Genomic DNA, 24,987 nt, shown 5'->3' with positions numbered 1-24,987 from the left:
CAATATGGATTTTAAACCCAGCATGGAACCAGGATCCTTTACCAGGTGAAATTATTGGGGGGACAGGACAACGAGAATCAGCGATTTTGTAAGGTGATATCATTAGCAGAAATTCAGAGAAGATGGGGACATCACCCCAGACATAACTGGAATTACAACCTGCTACACACATACATTAAAACATGTAAAGACAAACAATGGAACAGAGCTCTATCACCATGGGAAAAAATAATAGACTCCATAGACTCAAATACGACACTGATCAAACCATTGTCTAAAGCATACAAAATCTTAGCAGAATCCTCTGTACAACCCCAAAAAACATACTGCCTATCATGGGAAAAAGAACTTAACATCACAATACCCCCACTCCTATGGAACAAGGTCTTTAAATGAATGCATAAAGCATCCAGAGCTACTAGAACCAACAAAGCAATTTATAAATTGATCACTAGATGGCACCATACACCAGCCAAACATAGATTTTTATCCCAACAGTTCCCCTCTATGCTTGAGGTGCAACAATACCGAAGGCACACACACTCACATATGGCTGAGTTGCAAAGAAATACAGGAATATTGGGACAGAGTACTGGACACAATAAATTCGATAAACCATCTCTTTATGAAACTAGAAAATGCCCCTACTATAATGTTATGTATCACCCCAGAAAGAGATAACACACTAACAGATCCACTTACCTTACATCTCATGCAAGCAGCAAAATCGCTGATTCCTCAGAAATGGAAAACCCCAAATCCACCAACCTATAAGGAATGGTTAGCAAAAGTAGAAGAAATAAGAAAACTTGAGGAAATATCACACTTAATACACAACAATAGTTATACTTACCGCAAAATATGGAACCCATGGATAGAATGACTAAACAAACTGGGTAAATAAATAAATAAAGATACATACACCAACATAGCAATAAGCTGTGACACCCTTCTTCCCACCATACATGCCAGAATATCTATTGGAAAATTAAGTATGGTCAGATACTATACAGTATATTAGAAGTTGTATACTAACAGACAAAACTTGTAAATCTATGATACAGCAAGAACTTATTGTTAGCTTAGGAACTTTGACTCTGAATGTATAACATGTTTTTTCATGCCTCCCTCCCCTCTCTCCCCTTTTACTTTCTGTAACCCTCCCCCCTCCCTGTTAAAATGAAAAATAAAGAATTTATTAAAAAAAAGATTGACTATGGTTGGATTACATTTGTTTTGTTTGTTTTATGTCACACTGTTTGCATTTGGGTTCATGGTGCCTCCCTAGAGTGATATAATGATATAATGATAATAATAATCTGCATTCTCTGGGCTTCAGAAACTTTTTAAACTTATTTATTACTTGTTGTCAGTGTTTTGATCTGGCTTACTAGAGAATATTGTTCAGTCACATTGTTCAAAATAACAACACATTTCAAACCTGACAGCAATCCCTGGAGCACTGACATGCTGATATATGGGAAAGTTGTTTGTTTTGCCATTTAGAAGCTAATATTGAGTTTTAAAAATGATTCTATGGGGTTCGTATCTTTTCTAATTGTTAGAACTTTTCGTATTGACCACGATAATATTATTAAAATCGTTAAAAGACTTTTTCTTGGTTTTCGTTCGGAATTCATTCAAGCTTTGGCATCGTGACTATCTTTTGGCCAGGTTGGATCTGTAGAGTGCCATTGAGTCCTATGGGAGGCTTCCAAAATCATGCATTGAAGTTTCAAAGCCAGAAAAGTTTTTGCACCGTTTACGATCATTCTGATACCAAAAGTTTGTGACTTTCAGATCGCAACCACAATATTATCGTATGACCAAGAAAATAATTTTCGCGCAATTTTCGCACAATTTTCGCACATCAGAAATTATGGCAATTTTTTTCCAATGGTGCTTTTAATTGGCGAAAATTTGTGCTTTAATGAATGGGCCCCTATATGTCTCTTTAATGAATTCTAGGTAGATGCTGCAGGATCAGAGTTATGTACTATGCAATTGGTAATGTTTCTGTTACTAATTATGTTCAAAAAAGGTGCCTCTGTCGACCTAAAATGTTATTAAAGTGGATCTATACCCAAACACAACTTTTTGTTTTAAGTAAACATAATTTCAAGCAACTTTGATATATACATCAATTAAAAATGATGCAGCCTTTTAATGATTAGTAAAGTAATAATTTGGTTTGGAACAGTTACCTAAGCCCAGACCCCTGTTCTCCTGCTCATCTGACTGACTACTTGGTTGACTGTCCTCAGCCTGCCTTGAAGCTGCATCATCCATATCCTACCATTTCCTTACACATATGATGTCAATAAGGAGAGGAACTTCACAGTGCAATGCATTGTAGGTTATGTAGTTCTGGCATGCTGTCTGTAAACTGTGTTCAATGATTACATATTTGTGTGGGGTTTACATGTCCTTTAATGTAGCTTTTGGTTCTGGTGAGCTTGGTAAAGTGCTTTAAGAACACAACAGCTTTGCATGCCATCCTTTAATATATCAGTCCCAGTGTCTACATAAAATACCCCAGAGATTACAGTCTATAACATTTTAATGAAGTAAAAAAATATGCATACTTTCTGTCTATTACTATCAGCATACAGCCAGTTAGGTGTTGCTTAAATATATTACTTGCAGGACACTAAAAACTGTATTCTTGAATATTGGCTGGCCACAAATCCAGAGTGGCATTTATTAAGTTCAGTTCTCTTAGACTAAATGAGAATATCTGTTTGTTTTGTGATGGATTCCAATTGATTTAAAATTATTTAGTTGCATTGCTTAGAGACTTCTTCCTCTCTGAATCTGTCCAAAAGAATCAAGTCAGAAATAGCTCACTGCAAACCAGAGTTTATTATGCAGCTATATTACCAAAGTTTATTACCTAATGGCTTATGGGAAAGTGTCCTGCTTTCTCTTTGCAATATCTTGGCAAAGTTGACATCCTTATTCTCATTTTCTTGGCTTACTACACAGTCCACCTTGAGATACAGGGACTGAGCATTTTATTTGAATGTATTAAAATAACCCATGAAGAAATAGTCCACAAACTAATGATAAATTTAAGTAAATTAGAAGTTTAATTAGTTCGAAGCATGCTAGTCTTGTTTTTTATTGGATTAGAGTTCGTTATTAAGTGCATACAGGGAAGTCTATGTGAGGACAGTCATTATAATGATATGAATTCTGCCAGTTTGTTTTGTAATAAGTATTCATGGTGGCTCACTTGCACCACTGAAGACCTGAGGCAGATTAATTGACTCCTGGTGACATCAACCCCTGTGTGATTGTGATAGGGACCCTAGATTGTAAGCTCCACTGAGTCACGGATTGATGCATATGATGAAGAATCAATGGAGAATTATTTTACATTTTAATGGTGTCTCTGACCCCAGAATGCTGGAGAAAAATGCTATCAACCAATATCGCTTTTAGAATTCAGCTCCCAGCATGATTTAACCCTTGATAATGTTACTGTATGTTGGGATTTATAGCTAACAACAATTTAGGTGCAAAGTATGGCCATGCAACAGTGTTTAGGACCATATTAAATCCCAGATAACCCTGTTTAATGCCTTTATTGCAGCAAAAAAGCAGAAAAGCTTGTAAATGTTTTAATAGTCTTATAGTATGGTGATCCAAATTACAGAAATATCCCTTATTCAGAATATACCAGATTTTTATGATTTTAGTAAGTTTTTCAAATATGTTAACTATGTGCAAAGGAAAACATTTGTCCCATAGAGAAAAAGTGTTTGCATTTCTCTTATTTTTTTGTTTAAGCTAACACTGTTTACTTCTTACTTGGGTTAGATTGTAGGGACTTGGAAAAACTTTCTTATTATCTTTTCTGAAGGCTAGAGGCATAAACCATAGCTCACAGTATACACACCTTTATAATTTATTTACAGACAGATGCATTTTTATTGTAGATATGACCTTGCCTTCGCCTCACCCTCCCGTTCAGAGTGGTTAGGATGCCTTTGTACCTTCTTGCTTTGAGGTAGTGCCGAGCTGTGGGTTTCAGTAGCACTGTTCCCATAAGATGCAAAGCGTAGGCAATCACAATAGGGTTTTTGCTTTTTAGTTTACAGTATTATTATTATTATTATTATATGCTTATCAATAACTGCAGTGCTTGTCCCTTGTGCTGAAGATTATTTATAAACGTACAAATTATGATTAACCCTCCAACCCATAATGGTATATCAATAGTTAAATAAAAATGACTTTGCACTGCCCCTAAGCTGAAGATTGATACATTTGGTTGTTTTGCAGCAGTTATAGTCTTGTACTGGTATGGGACCTATTATCCAGAATGCTTGGGACCTGGGCTTTCTGAATAAGGAATCGTTCTGTAATTTGGATCTCCATACCTTAAATAAACTAAATAGGATAGATTTGACTCAAATAAGGATTAATTATATCTTAGTGGGATCAAGTACAAGGTTCTCTTTTATTACTACAGAGAAAAAGGAAATCATTTTTAAAAATTTGAATGATTTGCTTAAAATGGAGTCTATAGGAGATGGCCTTGGATAATGGATTTCGGGATTATGGATCCCATACCTGTATCAATAACATAAATAGCCTCTTTGTGACAACCACATATAGATAGACAACTGGACCATTTTACATTTTCTTTTTGCTCCATTTTCTGTTTTCGTGTAAGCTATTCATCTCTTGTGTATAGGCAACTCATTAATTCATTGAATAAAGCGTCTCATTATTGTTTTACAGAAATGAATTGGATTTTCATTGGATTTAATCTAATTGCTTCATTATTTCAATTCTTCTTGGCTGATGTGCCTAGATATCAGTATTTAGCTAATTGCTCTTTTCACAGTAAAATCCATAATTGTCTTTTTCTGCAGTAAAAATCCATTTTCAAATCTGTGAATAGATGTTTGCTCTTTATCAAACACTGGTCAATTTTACAGTATATTGAAACAGAAATGACACCCTTATTTAATCAGAATTTAGCTTTCATGTATTTCAACTTACATTGGCAGTAAGGAATGGTTTACAGTGATTTGTAAGGAGATAATTTTTATTTTCTGTGGAATTTGTGTATAAAAATAGATATATGCATGTATCTAAGCTGGAACATCCATACTGATCACCTATATTGTGAAACTGTCCATAGATGGTCAAAATAACTACGAATACGATTTATTATCATTTGTTTATAAGGCTTTACACCCACAAGCTATTCTGTATGTCTCACCCCTGTTTCTTTTAAGACATGAGTTTATGGGATTTACCACAATTTACTGGCGGGTTTACCTGGTTTTCCCACAGATTGTCAATGTGTAGCCATGTCACAGATAGACTGGTATACTGCAGTCTTTGAAATTATTGTTTCTCTATCTTGCATTATTAGGAGGAATGTTAGTCTCCTGGCATCTTTTTAGTAGTGGAATATGGTTCCTTTTCCTTATGATGGGTTAAAGTAGACTAGACTCATTGAACCAGGTGGTTCCTTGCCCACTCACTCCACAAAACCACACACTCATCTCTTAAAACATACTCCCTAAATTATCCCCACACCATAAAAATTGATACTATTTCAGCTCTTTGTTCTAATACCCTTTCTGAGCCCTATGGGTGAAGGAAATAGATCAGGGGATAAAACTCCCGTATTGAAAGGTATTAGACAGAATGGCACAAGTGACTCTAAAAGCTGTAGCAATTACTAGCCAGTGCAGAATAATTTAGCCCTTTCTATGATAGGATAAAAGCCCATACCAACCCCCAACTGCATTTTTATGAAAGGAATTATTCTTGCGGAGGCATAAACAATTTTTGCACAATAGTTTTTTAAACATGTCTATATGTTTTTTATTCATTGGAAACAGAACATGAAAGATTAAAAAAGCAGAAAAGCTGCCATATTTGCATGACATTTGCATTTACCTTGTTTGATATTTAGGGTCAGTTTAGCACTTGTGTAAATATATTTCCATGAAATTAGCATGTCATAACATAATTGTTTTGGTTAATTACTAATGACACTAAAGATTGATAGGGTTTTATCTGCCCACTGACTTAATAAAGTTATTCCTAAAACTCCATGTACAGTAGAGTGTAAAATCATCATATAATAAGGGTCTAAGTGAAGTGATCAAGTGAAACAATTTAACCTCATGAAGCGTTATGTACTAAAAGGCACAAAGTAAAAAGCAGTAACCCATAGTAACCAATCAGCAGGTAGATTTTATTTGTCATTTGTTTAATAGCAAATATCTAACTGGTTGTTCAGGGTTACTGCTCCTGGGCAGACTCAGTGCCTTTTATTACATATAGGGGTTAGATCAATAAACATTTCGAGGATAATGTAAACAAAATCACAAAAACAAATTGCCCTTCGCGCAAATTTAATATGCCAATTATATTGTTTGCGCCAAAGCTCAGTGTATGTAATAAAACTTCTTAAGGAAAAAGTAAGTTTGCTCCAAAAGATTACACTACCTTCAAGCATGCCATAAAAAAATTGCAATGCAATAAAACTCTAATGAAGAATATTACAAATATTAGCATATTAGCATTATTTCTGCAATTTTTTTCTGCTTACAACCTTTAGTATATTTCCCTGTAAGCCACTTTGTGCCTTTTATTACATAACCCCGTAAGTTTGCCCAGGAGCAGTCACTCATAACAACCAATTAGCAGGAAGCATTTACTGGTCACCTGTTTAAAAAGAATCATCTTATTGGTTGCTATTTGTTACTGCTCCTGTGTGAATGGAAAGCCTTTTATTACATATGGGGGTTAGGAGAATACTTCACACTATACTATACCTAAACACTGGTATATCCTAGTAACATACATGCTTATCTTCCTGTAGGTCCAGCAGGATCCATGCAGCACATTCTCCTCACTGGGTGGTTTGCTGTTACCTAGTAGTGGTTTATAAATGAGAGTCAAATATCTCCTGACTGCATCTCTAATTAAAATAGGTATTCTTATAAATCAGTACTTATTGCACAATATGCACTGAACTACACAATTTAATGGCAAATAAACCTTGTATAATAGTGTAGCTCCACCCCTAAATACCTGGACTACAAGTCCAATCATATTTTTATTCAGGATAACATATGATGGAAAAAATCCAGCAATAAAAGGGGTTAATCTAAATTCCCCCTAGTTTTGTAAAATAGATTACCTTAAACATAATTAGATATGCAAGAGTATTCGCCAATGAGCTTACTGCATACCATCTCTTGTCAATCTTCTTGTTGTTATCTTTCCTATGGAGATAATTGTGGAATTTTGGCTCTATGGTGTTAAACTGTAATGACATATATATAGGACATATAGCTGCTTTTAAAGGAATAGTAACACTAACATTTTTTAAATCTTTTCTACCCTCCCACAATAATTGCCCTATCCTGAAAACCATTTGTTATTTTGAATGCTTTAGAAGAAAATACCTAGCCTGACTCCTTCCTATACAGAAGGAAGGCTAGGCTCGATCAATCGATCGCCGCATAGTTGATGCATCCCCTGATACTTTCCCCAGCATCGCCGTATCGCCTTTGTTCAAATGACCGGAAGCCAAGTTTTTTACAGGTATTTTATACTAAAGCATTTAAAATAGCAAATGGTTTTCAGGATACGGCAATTATTGGGGGAGGGTAGAATAGATTTTTTAGTTAAAAATTTTTTGTGTTACTTTTCCTTTAATGATTTAATTGGGTGTTTTATTAAAGGTTTTTGTTCCCTACCTGTTTAGAGAGTTTGGTGCTCATTTGAAAGTTTAGAAAATGGCATTTGAAAATAGAATGTATTCACATGCCTCATTATATACAACATGGTATTGCATTAAAACCAAAATGAGAGATTTTAACTTTCACATAAGGCATAAAGGGCAGAGACATGCACATTACTTCTTTATGTCTCTGGGGATTTTCTGCTCCTTTTGGCCCTTGAATCCTTTTTGGGTTTTTTAATGTGCAAAATAAAATGGAATGGGAGCTTAGGGTGCTAGCTTAGGGTGCTAGGCTGTGACAGACACATGTGTAGTGGCATAGTTTTTGCAGAGTGTTAAGACACCCTTTAACTTTTCCACCCAGAGCTGAACAGGAGAACCAATTACATAAATGACCTAGTATGACAGAAGGTCTTGGGTACCAATATAAAAACTATAAACATTAAACAAAAATCCAACACAGACAAATACAAAATGCAAATACTGAAATCTGCAGGGCAATTTGCCTGATGTGGACTGAAACACATTACAACGTGACCTGCCTCTCTGGTGTGCTTGCTATTATTTGCAAGATTATTGAAATGGAATAATTTAGTGTTTGAAAAATAATGACACTTATGCCATCTACCTGAAATTCATTTGACTAAATAGACTTGAACTTTGACCTGAAATATTTATCCTCTTTGTATTATTGGCAAAAATGGTGTTCCAGTAAGGAGACATGATGAGAACCTGACTTCAGGCGGCACTTCTGCAAATAAATTAAGTTGTCCTTAAGAGTAGCTAGAAAGTACATCTAGCAGGAAGTGCGGCTTTTATCAAGCAGGCTGAGATGCACTAAAATCAGAATGTTTTGCCCAAATATGTCACAATGAAAGCACAGGTATGGGATCCATTATTGGAAAACCTGTTATCCAAAAATTATTATCCAAATTATGAGAAGGCCATCTCCCATAGTCTCCATTTTAATCAAATTCACATTTTTAAAACATTTTCCTTTTTCTCTGCAATAATAAAACAATACTTTGTTCTTGCCCTTAGCTAAAATATCATTAATCCTTATTGGAGGCAATATAATCCTATTGGGTTTAGTGATCCAAATTATGGAAAGATTTGGAAAACCCTAAGTCCTGAACATTCTAAACAACAGGTCCCACATCTGTACATTTGCATTTTAAAGCTTCAATGGGACTCCCTGCACTCATTGATTTTACTGTAATTAAAAAATAAAGAGGTTTATGCCATCCTCTTTACTCCCTGTGATACCAGTGATCCCACACTGGCATTCAATGAGAACCATGCAGTTATGACTTTGTATGCTTGTTGTACACTGCACAATGATTGTTTCCTTGTACTAAAAGGGAGAAAAAAAAACTTTTATTGCAGTGTTGCTTTACACAAATGTTGCTGACTACAACTTCCAGCATTGTCCAACATATTATCAAGGGTTGAAGCATGATGGGACAAACTCTTAAGGCAACACTACATAATAACACTTTTTTCTTCAGTAACCTTACTGGGGGAAGAGTTTTCTCATTTGGCAATTCTTCCTATACTGCTTACCCATTACATTCTGCTCTTGGTTTCATGCAATCACTGCTAAACTTATTATAACATTTTAATCTACCTATACTTGTCTAAACATCTGGTCTAAAGTGTGATTATAATGGAATAAGGACAAGCAATAATTGCACAATAATGCAAATATGTATGAAAAAAACCAACAATCTTTCAAATTCTCTAGTGACAGCTACCCAAGTGATACTATAAGATCTAGTTGGAGCTGAAAGCACTGTGCAATGGAGATTATGCCCTGAATACAAGTGCTCTGCACCTAGGTGCTAAGCAGAACAATTTTTACCCCTTAATGTTCTTGCACTTGAATCTGGCCAATAATAAAACTAATCTTTACTGTTATCACTACTCTAACAATAACCATACAACTATAATTATTTAACAATTTATCACACTGATATAAATAGTGTATTGTCTACATTTAACTGCATTCCCTTTTTTCTGTATTCTCTGAATAGTGAATTTAAAGAGGAAAAAAGGACATTTTTTATATTTGATTTTTAAATTTGGACTAGACATATTCGTAGGGGCTGATTTACTAATCCACGAACGGTCCGAAGGCGTCCGAATGCGTTTTTTTCGTAATGATCGGTATTTTGCAATTTTTTCGTAAATTGTCGCAACTTTTCCATAGCCGTTACGACTGTTTCGCAAAATGCCGCAACTTTTTCGTAGCGTTACGACTTGCGCGAATTGTCACGACTTTTTTGTAGCCTTCGCGCTGAGTACAAAAGTTTCGGATTTATTCAAGCTTCAGTATCGTGACTTTTCTTGGGCCAGGTTGGAGCTGCAGAGTGCCATTGAGTCCTATGGGAGGCTTCCAAAATCATGCTAAGTCTGAAAGTTTTGCCCGCAGTTTACGAGCGCTCAATACGAAAAAGTCGCAACAAGATACGAGCAAATCGTAACGGCTACAAAAAAGTCACGACAATTCGCACAAGTCGTAATGGTTACGAAAAAGTCACAACAATTTACGAAAAAAGTCGCAAAATGTTCGTTTTCCAATCGGAATTTTTCCAATACGGATTCGGATTCGTGAGTTAGTAAATCAACCCCTTAGTGTCCCAGATGCCCTGAGCCATGTGACTTATGCTCTGATAAACGCCAGTCTCTCTTTACTGTTGCAGTGCAAGTTGGAATAATGTCACCCCCTCCTTTACCGCCCCCAATAGCCAATTAGCAGAACAATGGGAAAGTAGCAAGATATCACCTGCATTGCTAAAAATGATCCCATGCCCCACCTAGGGATAAACAAGAGTAAAACAACAGTAAAACACCCAAGTCTAGCCATGACTCCTTTTATATTTTTACATTTATATTAAGTAGCTTATATGAAAGCAGTTGCATTGTGCAGTGCTGGCATTTTCTGAAAACCCAGAATCAGGAACAATGACCTGAGATGGTTGCGTACACACCAATATTAAAACTAACATTTTTTTTTTAGTGCCATAAAAATTCTGATAGAATGCCTTTAACATGTATTTCTATAGCAGTTTGGGGTTATCGCAATTTTCTTATTATACAACCGTCACTGGGCACGTGCAGGTTCAGTAGCCAGACAGATCTTCAGTGGAAATATGGTGCTTTATTTTTATCACATACAGAAAAAAGCTTTTTCAATGGTGCAATACAAACTTTTACCAGCAGTGGGTCAAAAGTAACCCTGCAAGCACACTCTTGTCACTCTCAAACTGCCTGTTACAAAGGCTTAATACAGACTCCCAAAAGAAACCAGTCTGCAGCTTTTATAGCCTCCAAACTGCTCTATGCTGCCTCCGGTGGTCAGCATCTACTCTATAAATATTCATTCAGAGAGGCAGCCCACCCCTTTAGGAAATGCCTTCTCTGAGAGCTCCAGGTAAGTGTTTTATTAAACTTAACTTTATACATGCAATTGCAATATTCTGTATAGAAACAAAGTGGTTTTATGCACACACTTTTATATACACTTGTGGCAAACATAGCTTTCTATAAGCAGTTGTTTCAGCTCCATTTAAAACATAAATCCAGCACAGCTGAGGCACATGTTTCAAACAAAGTAGGCCTCAGTTTGTTAACCAAAGCTAATGCTGTTTCCACTTTTAACACATATATAACACATATACATATACACAGATTATACACATAGTTATTTACACACTGAAATACTTAATTAATGAGTTACTGGCCAGTAAAATTAACACTAACACAAATTTTTTTAGCTAAATTCACTCCATCACAATAACCATATGTCTCTTAAAATGACACTGGTTTTGTTTTCCCTTAGATTAATTAATGTAATGTATATTAAATTCTAAGCATTGTGTGGAAGAATTTTATTTTAATATTTTTTTATTTTTTTTTTAAATGCAGTTTGCAGCTAAGCTTTTTTGGAATTAACTTTCACAGTTGTACAAATGCTTTCAGTTTCTTGTTAGCTGTTCCAATGTTTTACTTTATTTCCTAGATACTCTTAAAATTGCTATGACAGGAACACCACTCTATTATTTGGAAGATGACTTTGCAAATAAACAGATAGAGATGAGAGATGAGTTTTATAAATAGAGTTGTCATACAGCTTTTATGGTGACATTGCTATGACTGACATGTTCTTCACTGGTAAGTTTTAGGAATTATAGCTGTTCCTCCATTACTAAGATAAATACCATCTTTCATCCAGTGCTCTTCCAGACAAGAGTTGAGTGTAGGTGGACAGTGTGGACATAATGACTAATACCAATATATAGTATGTTGAATATCTACTGCACTGAAAGTTAAAAACTAGAACTAAAGGCTATAAACCTTGAAAAGGTGTGACTTTCACATCATTACATTGTAAACATTGAGATATCAAGTAAATATTGTAAAACTGAGTTTTGAGTGATACACAATTGCAATTACCTCTTAACACCCCGTAATAGGTTGTATCAATGTTCCTTTCTCATGTCCAGCACAGTGCTCATTGGCGGGACAGGGGTTGATTTTCTTTGCTGGTGACTTGCTTATGGAACCTTAGGAGTAAAACCACCTGTATACAGAGAAAAAATGGCTAATAAATGTATATCATGTTTACTATGCAAAACATGCTGTTACTTCACAGATGAATAATAATAATAATATTTCTGGCTACTGAAATTTTTTGCCTCCTGATGCAGGGCCCTCTGGATGCCCAAACATATAGATTTATAATTATGCTATTTTTATTTTGTTTTTGTTTTTAGTGAGCTAGGGTAGCCTACCTTTTTTCAAAAAACAAAAAAGGCAGCTATAAAGTGATGCAAGGTAGAAGCCCCAGACCTTCAGCTTAGGGAGCCAACTGGGAAAACATACTGGAAAAGCAGGCTGGTACTCCGAATCACCCAAAAGTATAAAGGTTCAAAGCAACTCAAATTATGTTAAAAGCATTCTTAGTTTATTAAAACCATACAAAAACAAAGCCTTTGTGTATGGATTCAATAAACTAAGAATGCTTTTAACATAATTTGAGCTACTTTGAACCATCATACTGGAAAAGCAGGCTGGCACTCCAGATCACCCAAAAGTATATTTTCCGAGCCTATCTTTTTCCCAAAGCTCTTTCCTTAAATCATTGTATCTAAATTACATCTGGGGGACAAAAACAGCTCTTTACAACCCCCTTATCGCAAAGTTCCTAAGTTTAAACATTGTCCCTATCGCTAACCCCTAGCTAAAACAGCAGGGTAACGTAGCAGCGTACCTGGCCGACATCATCTTAGCAACTGACGACACTTCAGGTCTCTCCGCCGATATGAACCTGCTTGCATGTGCAGTTGGGAGGTAGCAGGAAATCTGCTAAACCTGCGCAAGTAGGGTCCGTGTCGGTGGTGAGACCTGAAGTGTCTTCAGTTGGTAAGAAGATGTTAGCCAGGTATGCTGCATTTCTAATATAGGGTGTGTAAAATTGTGTAATGTAGGGTCATTGGCTAAAGGCTCATCGTGCTTTAGCTAGTTTCCATGCCTCATTTAGTTACAAGTGTCCATTACAACTATTCCCCTTTATCAGTTTTCTGTATCACCATATTATGATTATGTAGTGCATTCTTTTCTACAGGTATACTTGTTAGATTATTCTGGCAATTTAATTTTCTTAGAAAGCAATTCTTTTTCCATAAATTATCAATGTTATATTTAACAACCATTTCAAAAGGATCGATATGCTTACTACTCACATCAGGAATATAAGAACTTTTCTTTTCTCAGTTTCTGTTTCAGACCTGTTCAACACTATCCTGTTTGCATTCCTCATTCTGGAGGAGAAAACTTCTATAGATCTATTTCAAGTTTGGAAGGATCTCAAACATAGGTATGAACCTAAGTCCCTTATTCGACACATTCAGCTCAGCAGTTGTGATGTGAGATGTTAAAAACCGCATTTACGTTAGGTGCTGAAAATATTTTTTGCATGTCACAAGGTTTGTCTGCTGGCTTACTTTGCTTCTTCCCCCACCTGGTCTTCCTCTGCCTCTCTTTTGTTGCGAAGCTGGGGTGTGTGGGGTCTTGCGCCTAAAAAATGGTCTCCTCTGGGTACCTTTTTCATGACTTTGTCCTGGGGTCCTGCAATGCTGGGATCCTCTGCTTTCTCAGGGTTTGCTGGTGCTTGAGTAAGTACTTGGTGCAGCCATCTAATCTGATGATGTCACACTGGATGCACTTCTTAATCTTTCGCGGTGGTTCTGGCTTGCTCCCTCCGTATATAAACACGATCTTCTAAGTAATCACGCATATCTCTATTATATTTCTTTATCATTTTAGCTGTGAGTTTTTTCTTTACCTCAGCAACTTAATGTAAAAAAGAGAAGTGGTTAGTTTGTCATATTCCTCTGTAGGAATCTGGGGATATGGATTTGCTGTGGGTATCCTGTATTGCTGGTTGTAAATGTTAAATAGCAAAGGTAATTAAATCAAAGCTGCAATGGTTGAGGATCTTTTGCCACCTGCTTAAATATTGTTTGATTTACACAGTAGTGGTCTCAATCTGACACACAGTCCTCTTGGGATTTTCTGTGCCTTAAGGTATTCAGCAAGGGTATTGCAATGTAAAGATAATGAAATGTCTCTTGTAAGTAATTTTACCCAAGCATTGGGTTCAGCATCTCTGCTTTCACTCTTATAGAAGTGCTGTAAAAGGGAAAAGCGACACCGGTTAATAGGGTTGCTAATCGGTGCATCCTGGTCCTGCACAAAAATCAAACTGTCATTCTCTCCCACCTTAGTTAAATATTAACAGTAATATTGGGTGCTAGGGACAGAAACAAGGGTAATATATTAGAAGGATTCTTTCTCTGGTCCACTTTCATTTCATCCATAGAAAAACTTATTGTCAGCTCTGCACAGCTGCCTCATATATGCTTTCAAAGTTTTCTCATTTCACCTGATTCCGTTGGGCATCATTAAGTGCATATATTACTACGAGAGGCATGATCAAGGTAGTTCACTAAAATTGCCTTGCCGTTTTCTGCATCTTTTCGGCATCTCTTGCCAATGGGAGAACTGCTATTTTACTCAGCAGGAAGAGATTTACAAAGAATGTACAGTATAGTTGTCTAAAGCCAGGAAGTTCAATACTTACTTTAATAAGTCTTGATTCTAGTCCAGAGTGCAAAACTAGTTGTGCAACTATAAAAAAGAAAGGTTGACTGAAGAAGGTTCTTAGTGCCTTCTGCCATAAGAAAATTCATAGAATTTCAGTTATAGAATATATTTGTCTCTTACAGTCTGAATATATGGCATCTCTCTGTCTCTTATGTAGTCCTGATGAACATGTTCATTGTTTAAACATGAAACAATTTACGATAATAATGTATGTCACCGTTTTTTGCTCTTGATTTTGTTCTTTGTGAGCAGTTCTTTTAACGTCTCAATTTTCCCCCACAATAAAGGTTTGTGTTCATCAGCTATGAACAAAAATGAACAATTTAATGGCACCATCCAATGACAGATAATTTAGCAGAGGATATTATATGAATGATGCAGTCATTTGTGCAATGTGCTCACAATTGATAAACACAATACATACTATACATATCCATTATTCAGGCATGCACATTTATGAGCTGCTTATGTAAGACATTTTTCTGTTATGAGTTGAAAACAAAGTACTGACTTGCCAAGTATGTCATCTACTATTATATATTGTTTACTTGAAAGAAATATTTGGATGTCACATAATCAAATATTCTATTAACCTTTTTGCCCTGAGGGCAAAATATGGAAGCCACCACTGTAAAGTACAGAAATATTGATCTGAAACAAAGCCCAAAACTTATAATTAAAAACTTGGTCAAATATCGAGTGCTGAAACCAAGCAAAAATAACACATGCCCATCCAACCCTCTCCCCCCCACACACACATACACATTTTCACAATTTTCAACAGCTTCACGAAAATGAAATATTTCTCAATTCATTCATTTCTCAAGTGACTTCTCCAAAAGTCACAAATTACTTACTCACTGTGGTGGAAACAAATACACACAGTATATTTACTGTTACCAGCTGCTGAGGTCAGGAATTATCTGAGCTATTGCTCTGTCTCTTTTAATCCTGCACATGCTTTGTAGTATTCAGCTTTGGTCCTTACTAAACCCAATATACCTTTAATATTAGTTTTACTCCACTCAAATATTTGTAAACTACTACTTTTAGAATTATCAAGCATATCATTTAGGGTTAAAGCATGATGGAAGCTGCCTTACAGCAACAGATGAATGAATAGACCTTGTCAAGTAAACTGCATTTATACAGCAAATAAGAGATAACCTGTTTAGAATACATAGCTTCAGTTAGTTACTGGAACAAATAATAGCATCTGGATTAATATATTTTAGGATGGTTTTCTTTCTGTATAATGATGCAGCTACTAAATGGTGTTATTACATAATACCTGCAATACCAATAAGTTATGCCCTTTGTTCATAGTCTTGCATTCATTGCAAGTGTTTGGTGCTCAATTATACATTGCTACAAGCGGTTTGTCGTTAAGTTTATTGCAGATCAATCAATATCCTATTCCTTATGTTTCAAATGTTCCTTAACCCTTTATACTGTAAGTTTTTTTAAGAAGGGCCCTCTGATCTTATTTTTATTCTTTAAGCATTACTTGTTCAAATATTGTAAGACCCCAGTTTGTTAAAAAATTAATGTAAAGCACTTCATAACTTGCTGACACTCTATAAATAAATGACGATAATGATGAATTTCCTTAACTCTAAATATAGGACAAGATGTGTTGTGGAACTTTTGTCTTTGTTTCGATTGACTTAATCTTTAACTTTCCCCTATAGATATCCTGGTAAAGAGATATGACTGTATCTCATGATAAATGAGATTTTGTAAGTCTCATTAATCAGGAAGAACTTTGAGAGACTTTGCTGAAATGCAATTAGAGCTGTTTGGACATTGTAGTTTATATAAGAGTTGTTAGATTTGTGGCTAGTATTCACCACTACTTACTGGGAAGGAAGTATCCGCTCAGATAATGCAAAATGGTTTTACTTTTTTGTTTTCAAATGACTATAGCAATTTAAGAATATTTTGCATTTTACTTTAACATATCCTGCTGATAAAAGGGCTATTTATATAATTTAGATATATTCATGCGTAATAATATTCGAAAATGGATAGCATTGCTTTACAGATGAACTCTGCAGGGTCCTATATTTCATTACACATTTATTTTTAAAATCCATTTACATAAAATTACATGTTCAGAAAAGGCACTGGCACACAAATAACAGAACTAAGCTTGAATATTAACTTATATGTTTGTTGCTGCATTTTTTGAAATTTTACAAATTGGTTTTAATTACGTCTTTTTTTATGATCAGGTAATTTCACTTTCACACTCCATTAATAGCACTATGCCCATTTATTAACAGGCTAATTTAATATAATGTACAAAGTTTGCACAGTTCTAGCCTGATACCTGTTATAGGTTACTAGATTTGGTGCAAACATTTTGACCTGTGACATTTAGACACAGTTGGACAACCCATATTCTATAGTGGAGGCTTTGACTAACTTTATTTAAATCAGTTCACATAAGGTTTTATCCAGTTATTGGCTGTGTTTGTTTTAATGCTGGGAGTGGAAGCAATTTTACTTTCCAGGTGTAAAGTTTCCCTGGCAGTTCTATAACTGGTCAGGGTTGTCAGGTGTCCCAAGTCTTTAAAACAGGAGTCGCTGTGTGATTCTGTCTTTTTTTAACCCACTACTGGAGGAAGTGGAGTCTGAGGTAGGAGGTCTCAGCAGGAGAAGTGAGTGTCAGGGAAGATTCTGTAATAGGTCACTTTAGGAGTGAGAGTAAGTAGAGCAGCCTGAGGCTCTAACAAGGAGACCAGAAGGGGTATTACCCCTTAGTGTCACCCAACAGCATAGGGACTCATGCAATCAGGCTCAGGAAAGGGTGATTCCTGAAGAAAAGCACCAATCAGTGCATCTTTCTAGCACTGTATAGTTCACCTATAATGAATACTAGCTTGGTTTGTAATTAATACCTTATATGTTGTCCATTACAATCGAATGAGATAACTATCTGAGGTAGCAATGAAGTTATTATATATTGCACCCACTGTGTTAACTGTGTTAAGAACAACTAGTGCCCGTTATTGTAAGATTAAGGTTCTGTGTTTGTGAAATCAGCATGGTTATCCCTTCCTCCCTTCTGCAGGGAGCGTCCACCTGAGAGAGAGTACTGTGTAATGCATGCTCTATTGGGAGCTGCAGGGAGTTGTTACACTCTACGTTCAAACTGGGTATGAACAGCAAGGTCCTAGGTACCAAAGAGAGGTCTATCTTCAAAATAGATCATAAATAAAATATGTATGTGAATAACAAAGGATGCATTCAATTGTCCAGGGCACGTGATGATTGAATCCTGAAGAAAATTCTGAATTAAGTGCATCATTATGCAAAACAGTTTGTCCAGATGTTCAAAAATTCCTCATCTGAGTGGGGGTAAAAGAAAAAAACCTGTGGATCATTTTATCCACTCCCTGCAATTTTGCAACGATTAACTTACAAATAGGATGTGTCTCTTTTACGGCTTTCATATATGAATCTTTCTACATTAGTAAACTACAGGTGCTAGAATTTTTATACATAAAGTTTGAAATATTCATGTTAGAACTTTATGTCCAGTAAAGAATTTTGCCTGATAATTCATTCTCTTGAGACTGTTAGCACCTTGCTTCCACTACCTTTATATATCACCATCTCCAAGCACAGGCGCTAGTTATGGGTGTTTAAAATTCATGTGATGCTTAGCAATAAAATGTAAGAAATATAAATCTTACATACTGAAGTTTATAGACTTTCTCTTATGTAATATTGTTCTAAGATGTCATATATTATTGCCATACTGACTTTTTTTTATTGCCCCTGAAAGGAAGTAATTCTAGAATTAGATAGATAAAATAACTTGATTAGCAAATTAGTTTGCATTCAAAAGTCTTGCTGCATTTCTTTCTTAAATAAGAATGGAAAAATCAATCTATGTGTCACATTTTTCATGCTTTCTATCTTCTGAAGGTGACCATTATAATCTTTGGCAAAAAATTATTTCAGCTGATGCTTCTGTAGATAGATCTTTTTTGACTCTTATATTAAATAAAACAAAGGTTTCTTCCTTTGAAGCCCCCAATCTTAATCAATTTTAGTTATGAAAACATGATCATGGAGATATTTTTTGCATATCAATGCTGCCGGAGTGTTAAAACAGCGAGGATGCTTTTTACCCTTTCAAAGACAAGGAGAGATAGAGAAAACATGAAAAATTGTTGCGATGCATCAGATAAATCGAAATCTATTCAGAAAAGATAAATAGAAACGCCTTTGTCCTTTGAAGATTAACATAAAGTTTTTTAATGCTTTCCCACAGGTCATAAGATTTTGGCAACTTCTGTATCAGAGTTGCTTTAAAATATGGCTTAAGAAAGTGGAAGATTGCATATATGGAATCACCTATTAATTTGTTTTGACACTTCCTAATACTTAGAAATACAGTAAAAATCTAAACAAATATTTTTGCCCACAAGGGGATGGATATTAATATGCTTGGTAATTTGGTTTATTAAGGGTTAAGCGTCAGGACAGGATGCTATTGATCTTAAAAATGCTAATAAGTTCTCCGACTCAATGCAATGTACAATTCTTATAACATAACAAAGAGCCTGGAAACACAGGATATACTGTGTATGAAAGTAGGGTGCTTAATGATTAGTGTGATCAGTTATAGAAATGCAAACTAGACATTAATAAAATAAAGGGTTAGTACAGGTATAGGATATATTATCAGAAACGCTTGGAACCTTGTTTTTCAGGGTCAGGGATCTTTCCATATCACAGAACACCATACCTTTTGGAAGGAGGGGGGGTCATTTATAAAAAACTGAGTTGAAAAAACACAAACATGAAAATGACAAACATGATTGTTTAATAAAAAAAAAAACTGCATGTTTTATAGTGGATTTTTTTTCTCGAACTCAAAAATGATCAAATAGGCCTCTCAGCATCAAAAAGGTATAAATAAAAAAGGTATAAATATCTGTAAAAATGACAACAAATATCCACTTCAGTCCTTAACCAACATGGTTCATGGCTGAACCTTGATGCACATTTTACCTAACTGGTTCCTCATGGGCTTCCTCTTCTATGAGCAGTCTTCGTATACAATTATTGTTATAACACTATGGCTTATGGAGTGTGTCCAAAAAAGGGGGCATATTCTAAATGTCACAGGCACAGCTAACAAGTTAAATGTCCTAGATTCACATTAAAAATCCGTTAACATTACTTCAGATTTCCGAAAAGAACCTTTGTATCTAAGGAATTTCTAAACTTGGTTAAATTTAAGAAACTTTATTGTAGAGAAGCCTATTAATACCTTTTCATTGCATTAATTAGTGACAGTTTGCAGATAAATAATAGCCTTAAAGTTTATGTTCAAGGAATATAAATAGCAATTCAATTAATCAGATAGGATAAGACAAGAAATGAAAGTTCATTTAGTTTCTATAGTGACACTACTTATTTTAAATAGTAAAACAACTATATATACTACATATTAAATACAAATAGTATTAAAAACAAGTGTAATTACTTGGTATGCAGTTTTGAATGCATGGGCATAAGCTGATGGTTCTTGACCCCCAGCAGCAATTATGTTTGTATTATGCATATACATATCAGTACAGATGCAGATGTGTGGGTGTTTTTCCAGGTCCTTGCCATCCCACCCCATCCCACACACACACTTGTTGGAGTCTATTCCCTCTATTATTATTAGTGTACATTAGTATCTATTATTAGTATACATTAGTGATGTGCGGGTTAAATTTTTCTCTAACCAGCCTGCTCCCAGCCTGAACCCTACCTGACCCGGCTAATCCCCCTCAATTTATAGATCCATGCCAGCCCTGCCCACCACTGACATCACAAAAGGGGTGGGCACATACCTATAAATTAGAGAGCTTAAATTAGAGTGGTGGAACTGGGAAGGAACAGTGTAAGGTTGGGGGCACAGAGGAAAAGCAGAGGAGCTCGACCCCAACCTGACCAGACCCGAAAATGTAGTGCAGACGTTTGCCCAAACCCGCTGACCCACGAGTCCCACGGGTATCTGGTCGGCCCACACATCACTAGTATACATTCCTTTTCCACATGAGCTCATGTGCTAAAGATACTTTTTGTCTGTTCATTTAATTAGGAAATAGCTATGCTTTCAGCTATTTTTGGCACTAAACAATAAAATGAAGCCAGTTTCACTTTGCACTTACTGTCACTTCCTGATCACAAAAAACTTCCACTTCTCGCCCCTGTTAATTAGCTGTCTAAAGGCTGTTGCTTAAAGAAGGGAGGGTCTTGTTTGTTCAAGGGTAGGTTGGAAGCTCTAAACCAATTGCCCTGTTCATAAGTGAAGGGGATGTGGTAAGGTAATTGAAAACAGCCTCACTTTTATATGTATAATTTATAATGGTAAAAAATAGATAATATTGATTTTTTTAAATTTAAACAATAGGTAGAGTGTAATGTCAACACAGGTCCTGTTTATTTTGTTAAGTTTTTACTATGGTGATTTAAGTGTATACAGCCTCTTTAATGTGTTCAACAGTAATTCACTTCTGTTCTATTCAGGCTAGCAAGGCGGGGCAATGTAACTGGAAGTCATTATGTGGCATGCTCACTCAAAATGTTTTACTAAAATAGTTGACATAATTCAATCAACATCAAATCTTCTTTATTAGTTCTGCCTCATTGTTGATTTTATAATACTGTAAGTAACTTTGTAAAAACCTTTCAGTATACCCATCATCCTAGGAAGAAATTGTGTGGGTTTGTTGAAAATTGGACAGATGTTGATCGAGCAGGTTTTAAAATCCTGTCAGTTCGGTCCTCACCCTGATGGCCTGCCTTTGTTGTCATAGTGATCAGATTGATTTGAGGTGTTGGGTGGTTTCTTACACATACCACTGGGTTTGTGCAGCAGATATTGCATTCTGTTTACTGCAAGAGTGTAGAAGCAGTGATGAGCAATATTTTTCAGCAGGCATGGATTCACTGTGAAATGCCACATGCTGAATTGCATAAAAAAAGTCATGGTTGTTTAAAAAAAAAAAGTTGCAATAACGTCAAAGTCCCAGTAAATAGCAATTGGGGTAAAAAAAAAAGTTGTGCAGGTCAAAAAAGTTGTGCTGTAGCCGCATTTCATGTATTTGTTGCAGTTTCACAAATTTGTCACCAAAGCAAAACAGGACAAAGTCACTCATCGCTATGTGGAAGGGTGAAGAGGGATTGAGGGAGAGTTGTAAGGGTTTAGAGAGATGAGGTGATTTGAACTAAAATTGCTCTGAAAATCAGAGTATTTTAATTAAGTGGATAAAGTATTTGGATTCTTGCAATGGGACGCTTTCCTCAAAAACCTATAAATCTTAAAAATACTCTTGAAAATGATTTGTCAAAATGTGAGATTAGAGCTCACTGCAGAATAACTCACAGTGAACTCTAGCTTTCACTTACTGATAAATACACTTTTAAAAATTCCATAGGAATGAATAGAAAGTGGGTGAATTTTTCTGTGGTAAATGATAATGGAATGTATATCCCTCAGCAGTTTAATGACTTGGTGGGGTTTTGTTGTGGAGGAAAGCTATACTATGTGCCCGGTATAAGTGCTTGAGAGAGGCTGGTATAGTTCATAACTGTATTTCTCCAATAATTGCAATCACTGGGGGTTTTCTTCTATTTTCCTTTAGTTCTTTCAGTCCATTTACCTTTTTCTTAGTGCAGTATTTGATATTTTTTTCTACTGATGGCAATCAGAGAAGGCAATTTAACAGATGATTTTAAGCAAGGTATTACTATTTGCTATTTATTTTCACATTTGGATCTGTATTTGAACTGTCTGTGACCTACAAAGAGTTGTCTATCATTCAGTTTAATTTCTGTTATAACAAACTCAGTTTATACTCAGTTTATACTCATGGACAGTACAGCATCCTTGATGCCAACATATTTCAGATTTATAGACTAAGGGGCAGATTCATCAAAGTATGAGTTAGAATTCCGAAATGGGTAAAATTCAGATTAGATACGATAATTTCTGATGATCGGAAATGTCACAAAAATGCTTACAAAAAAATCGTAATAGTCACGGAAATATTGTATTGGTGATCCGAAAGTCACAATTTTCGTATCCGAATGATCGTAAACGGCAGAAAAACCTTTCTGACTTTGATCCTTCTGTTCATGTTTTTGGAAGCCTCCCATAGGACTCAATGGCACTCTGCAGCTCCAAACTGGCCAAAGGAAAGTCACAATAATGATGCTTGTTATTGCAACAAATACGATTTTGTTGCGTGAAATTTGTCACAAAGTGCAAAAAAGTTGCGCAAATTTAAAAAAAAAAAAAAATAAGAAAATACGCACAGTACAAAAACTTTTTTGTATTCGGAAACAATCGTACTTTGATAAATGTGCCCCTAAGTCCATGTGAAAATGCTAACAGATGCTAACTCAGATGCTAACATTAGGCAAAATTAAAAACTTTATGAAAAAAGTGGAAAACCCCTTGCTGTGAAAAAATAAAGATGGTCGTGTGTTCCAAAGTGGAATACACAACCACCTTTATTTTTTTACAAGGAAGCAACGCAGGAGTGGGTACGGCAGTGTCTGGGGCTTAGCGAGGGACCAGTGGTGGGCCCATGTGTCGTTTACCCATTGGCCCTGGATACCCCAATGGGTAAATGCAAATTATTTATTAATCTTTTAGATTTAGGTGGACTACATATTTCTCAACAAGCATGTCAGGCACATCTGATTTTAGCTTGTTGCCAATACACTGTTTGATAGCTGGGGCTGCAAAGTTTTGGGTTAGGTACTCTTGTGGTAAATATTGGCAAAAGCTTTGCTAACTTGGTTCCTATTGTGTGGCCATTATAATGGGGTTACTTACAATTTATGTGGGAATGTTATCATAATACCCCTTTTTAATCAGCTTTTGTCCTGTGTTTGGACCAGATCATAAGAGAGACATCTATGAATTTTGACTTTATATTGTCCTTACAATACAGTCCTTACAATACAATACAGTACAGATATATAATTTCTCCAGACATATGCACCTGGTAGTTTGCCCTACATTGGTATCTGCGTCTGACCTGTAATTTTAATAGGGAGTCAGTTTTAATTTACAATAAAGGTTATGTTTTAAGTTGGAAACATCAGTCTCACCCATTTGATGGGTTCATAAGGTAGTGGTTTCTCTTTTTGATCAATACTTATTTTTAGCCCTGCACATGATTCTACCTATACAATATATATATATAGTCTTTGTAATGGTGCTCACATAAGCATTTTTGTTTATAGTAGAGATGAGCAAATCTGTCCCTGCTTTGCCAAAAAATTATGAAACCACAGATAAATTTGTGAAGCATTGTGAAGTCAGTGGGCATGTTTTGACTGAACTTTTCCCCACAAAATATATTGAATTCAATGGGTATTTTATTGCAGGTTTTTGCCATACAAAATTTATTGAAGTCGATGGGTAGAGATGTAGCGAACTGTTCGCCGGCGAACTAATTCGCGCGAACATCGGGTGTTCACAAGTCCGCAAACTCGCGAACTTTTCGTGATGTTCGCAATTTGGGTTCGCCGGCACCGAAAAAATCGCAAAACTTACGATAACGTTACGAATGCTCCGAAAAAGTCGCAAAACTTACGATACCGTTACGAATGCTCCGAAAAAGTCGCAAAACTTACGATAACTTTACGAAAGCGCCGGAAATTACGAAAAAGTCGCAAAATTACCGATCATTTCGAAAAACGGCGTGTGTCAATTTTTCAGAGAAGTTTTTGCCCTTGATCCCCCTCCTGCATGCCACTGTCCAGGTCGTGGCACCCTTTAAACAACTTTAAAATCAGTTTTCTGGCCAGAAATGGCTTTTCTAGGTTTTAAAGTTCGCCTTCCCATTGAAGTCTATGGGGTTCACAAAGTTCGCGAATATTCGCAATTTTCGGCGGAAGTTTGCGAACAGGTTCGCAAACTTTTTTTTTGAGGTTCGCTACATCCCTATCGATGGGCATGTCTTTTTGAATGCTCACTTTTTTCTTGCTGTGTTTTTCCTGCTCGTTTATTTATTTAAAACATTTTGCTGCCAAAAATTTGCAGAGGTTTCAGAATTTTGGCACAAATC

This window comes from Xenopus tropicalis, chromosome 8 (assembly GCF_000004195.4).
Source record: "Xenopus tropicalis strain Nigerian chromosome 8, UCB_Xtro_10.0, whole genome shotgun sequence".
Classification (NCBI taxonomy): Eukaryota; Metazoa; Chordata; class Amphibia; order Anura; family Pipidae; genus Xenopus; species Xenopus tropicalis.
This window is presented reverse-complemented; position numbering follows the sequence as displayed.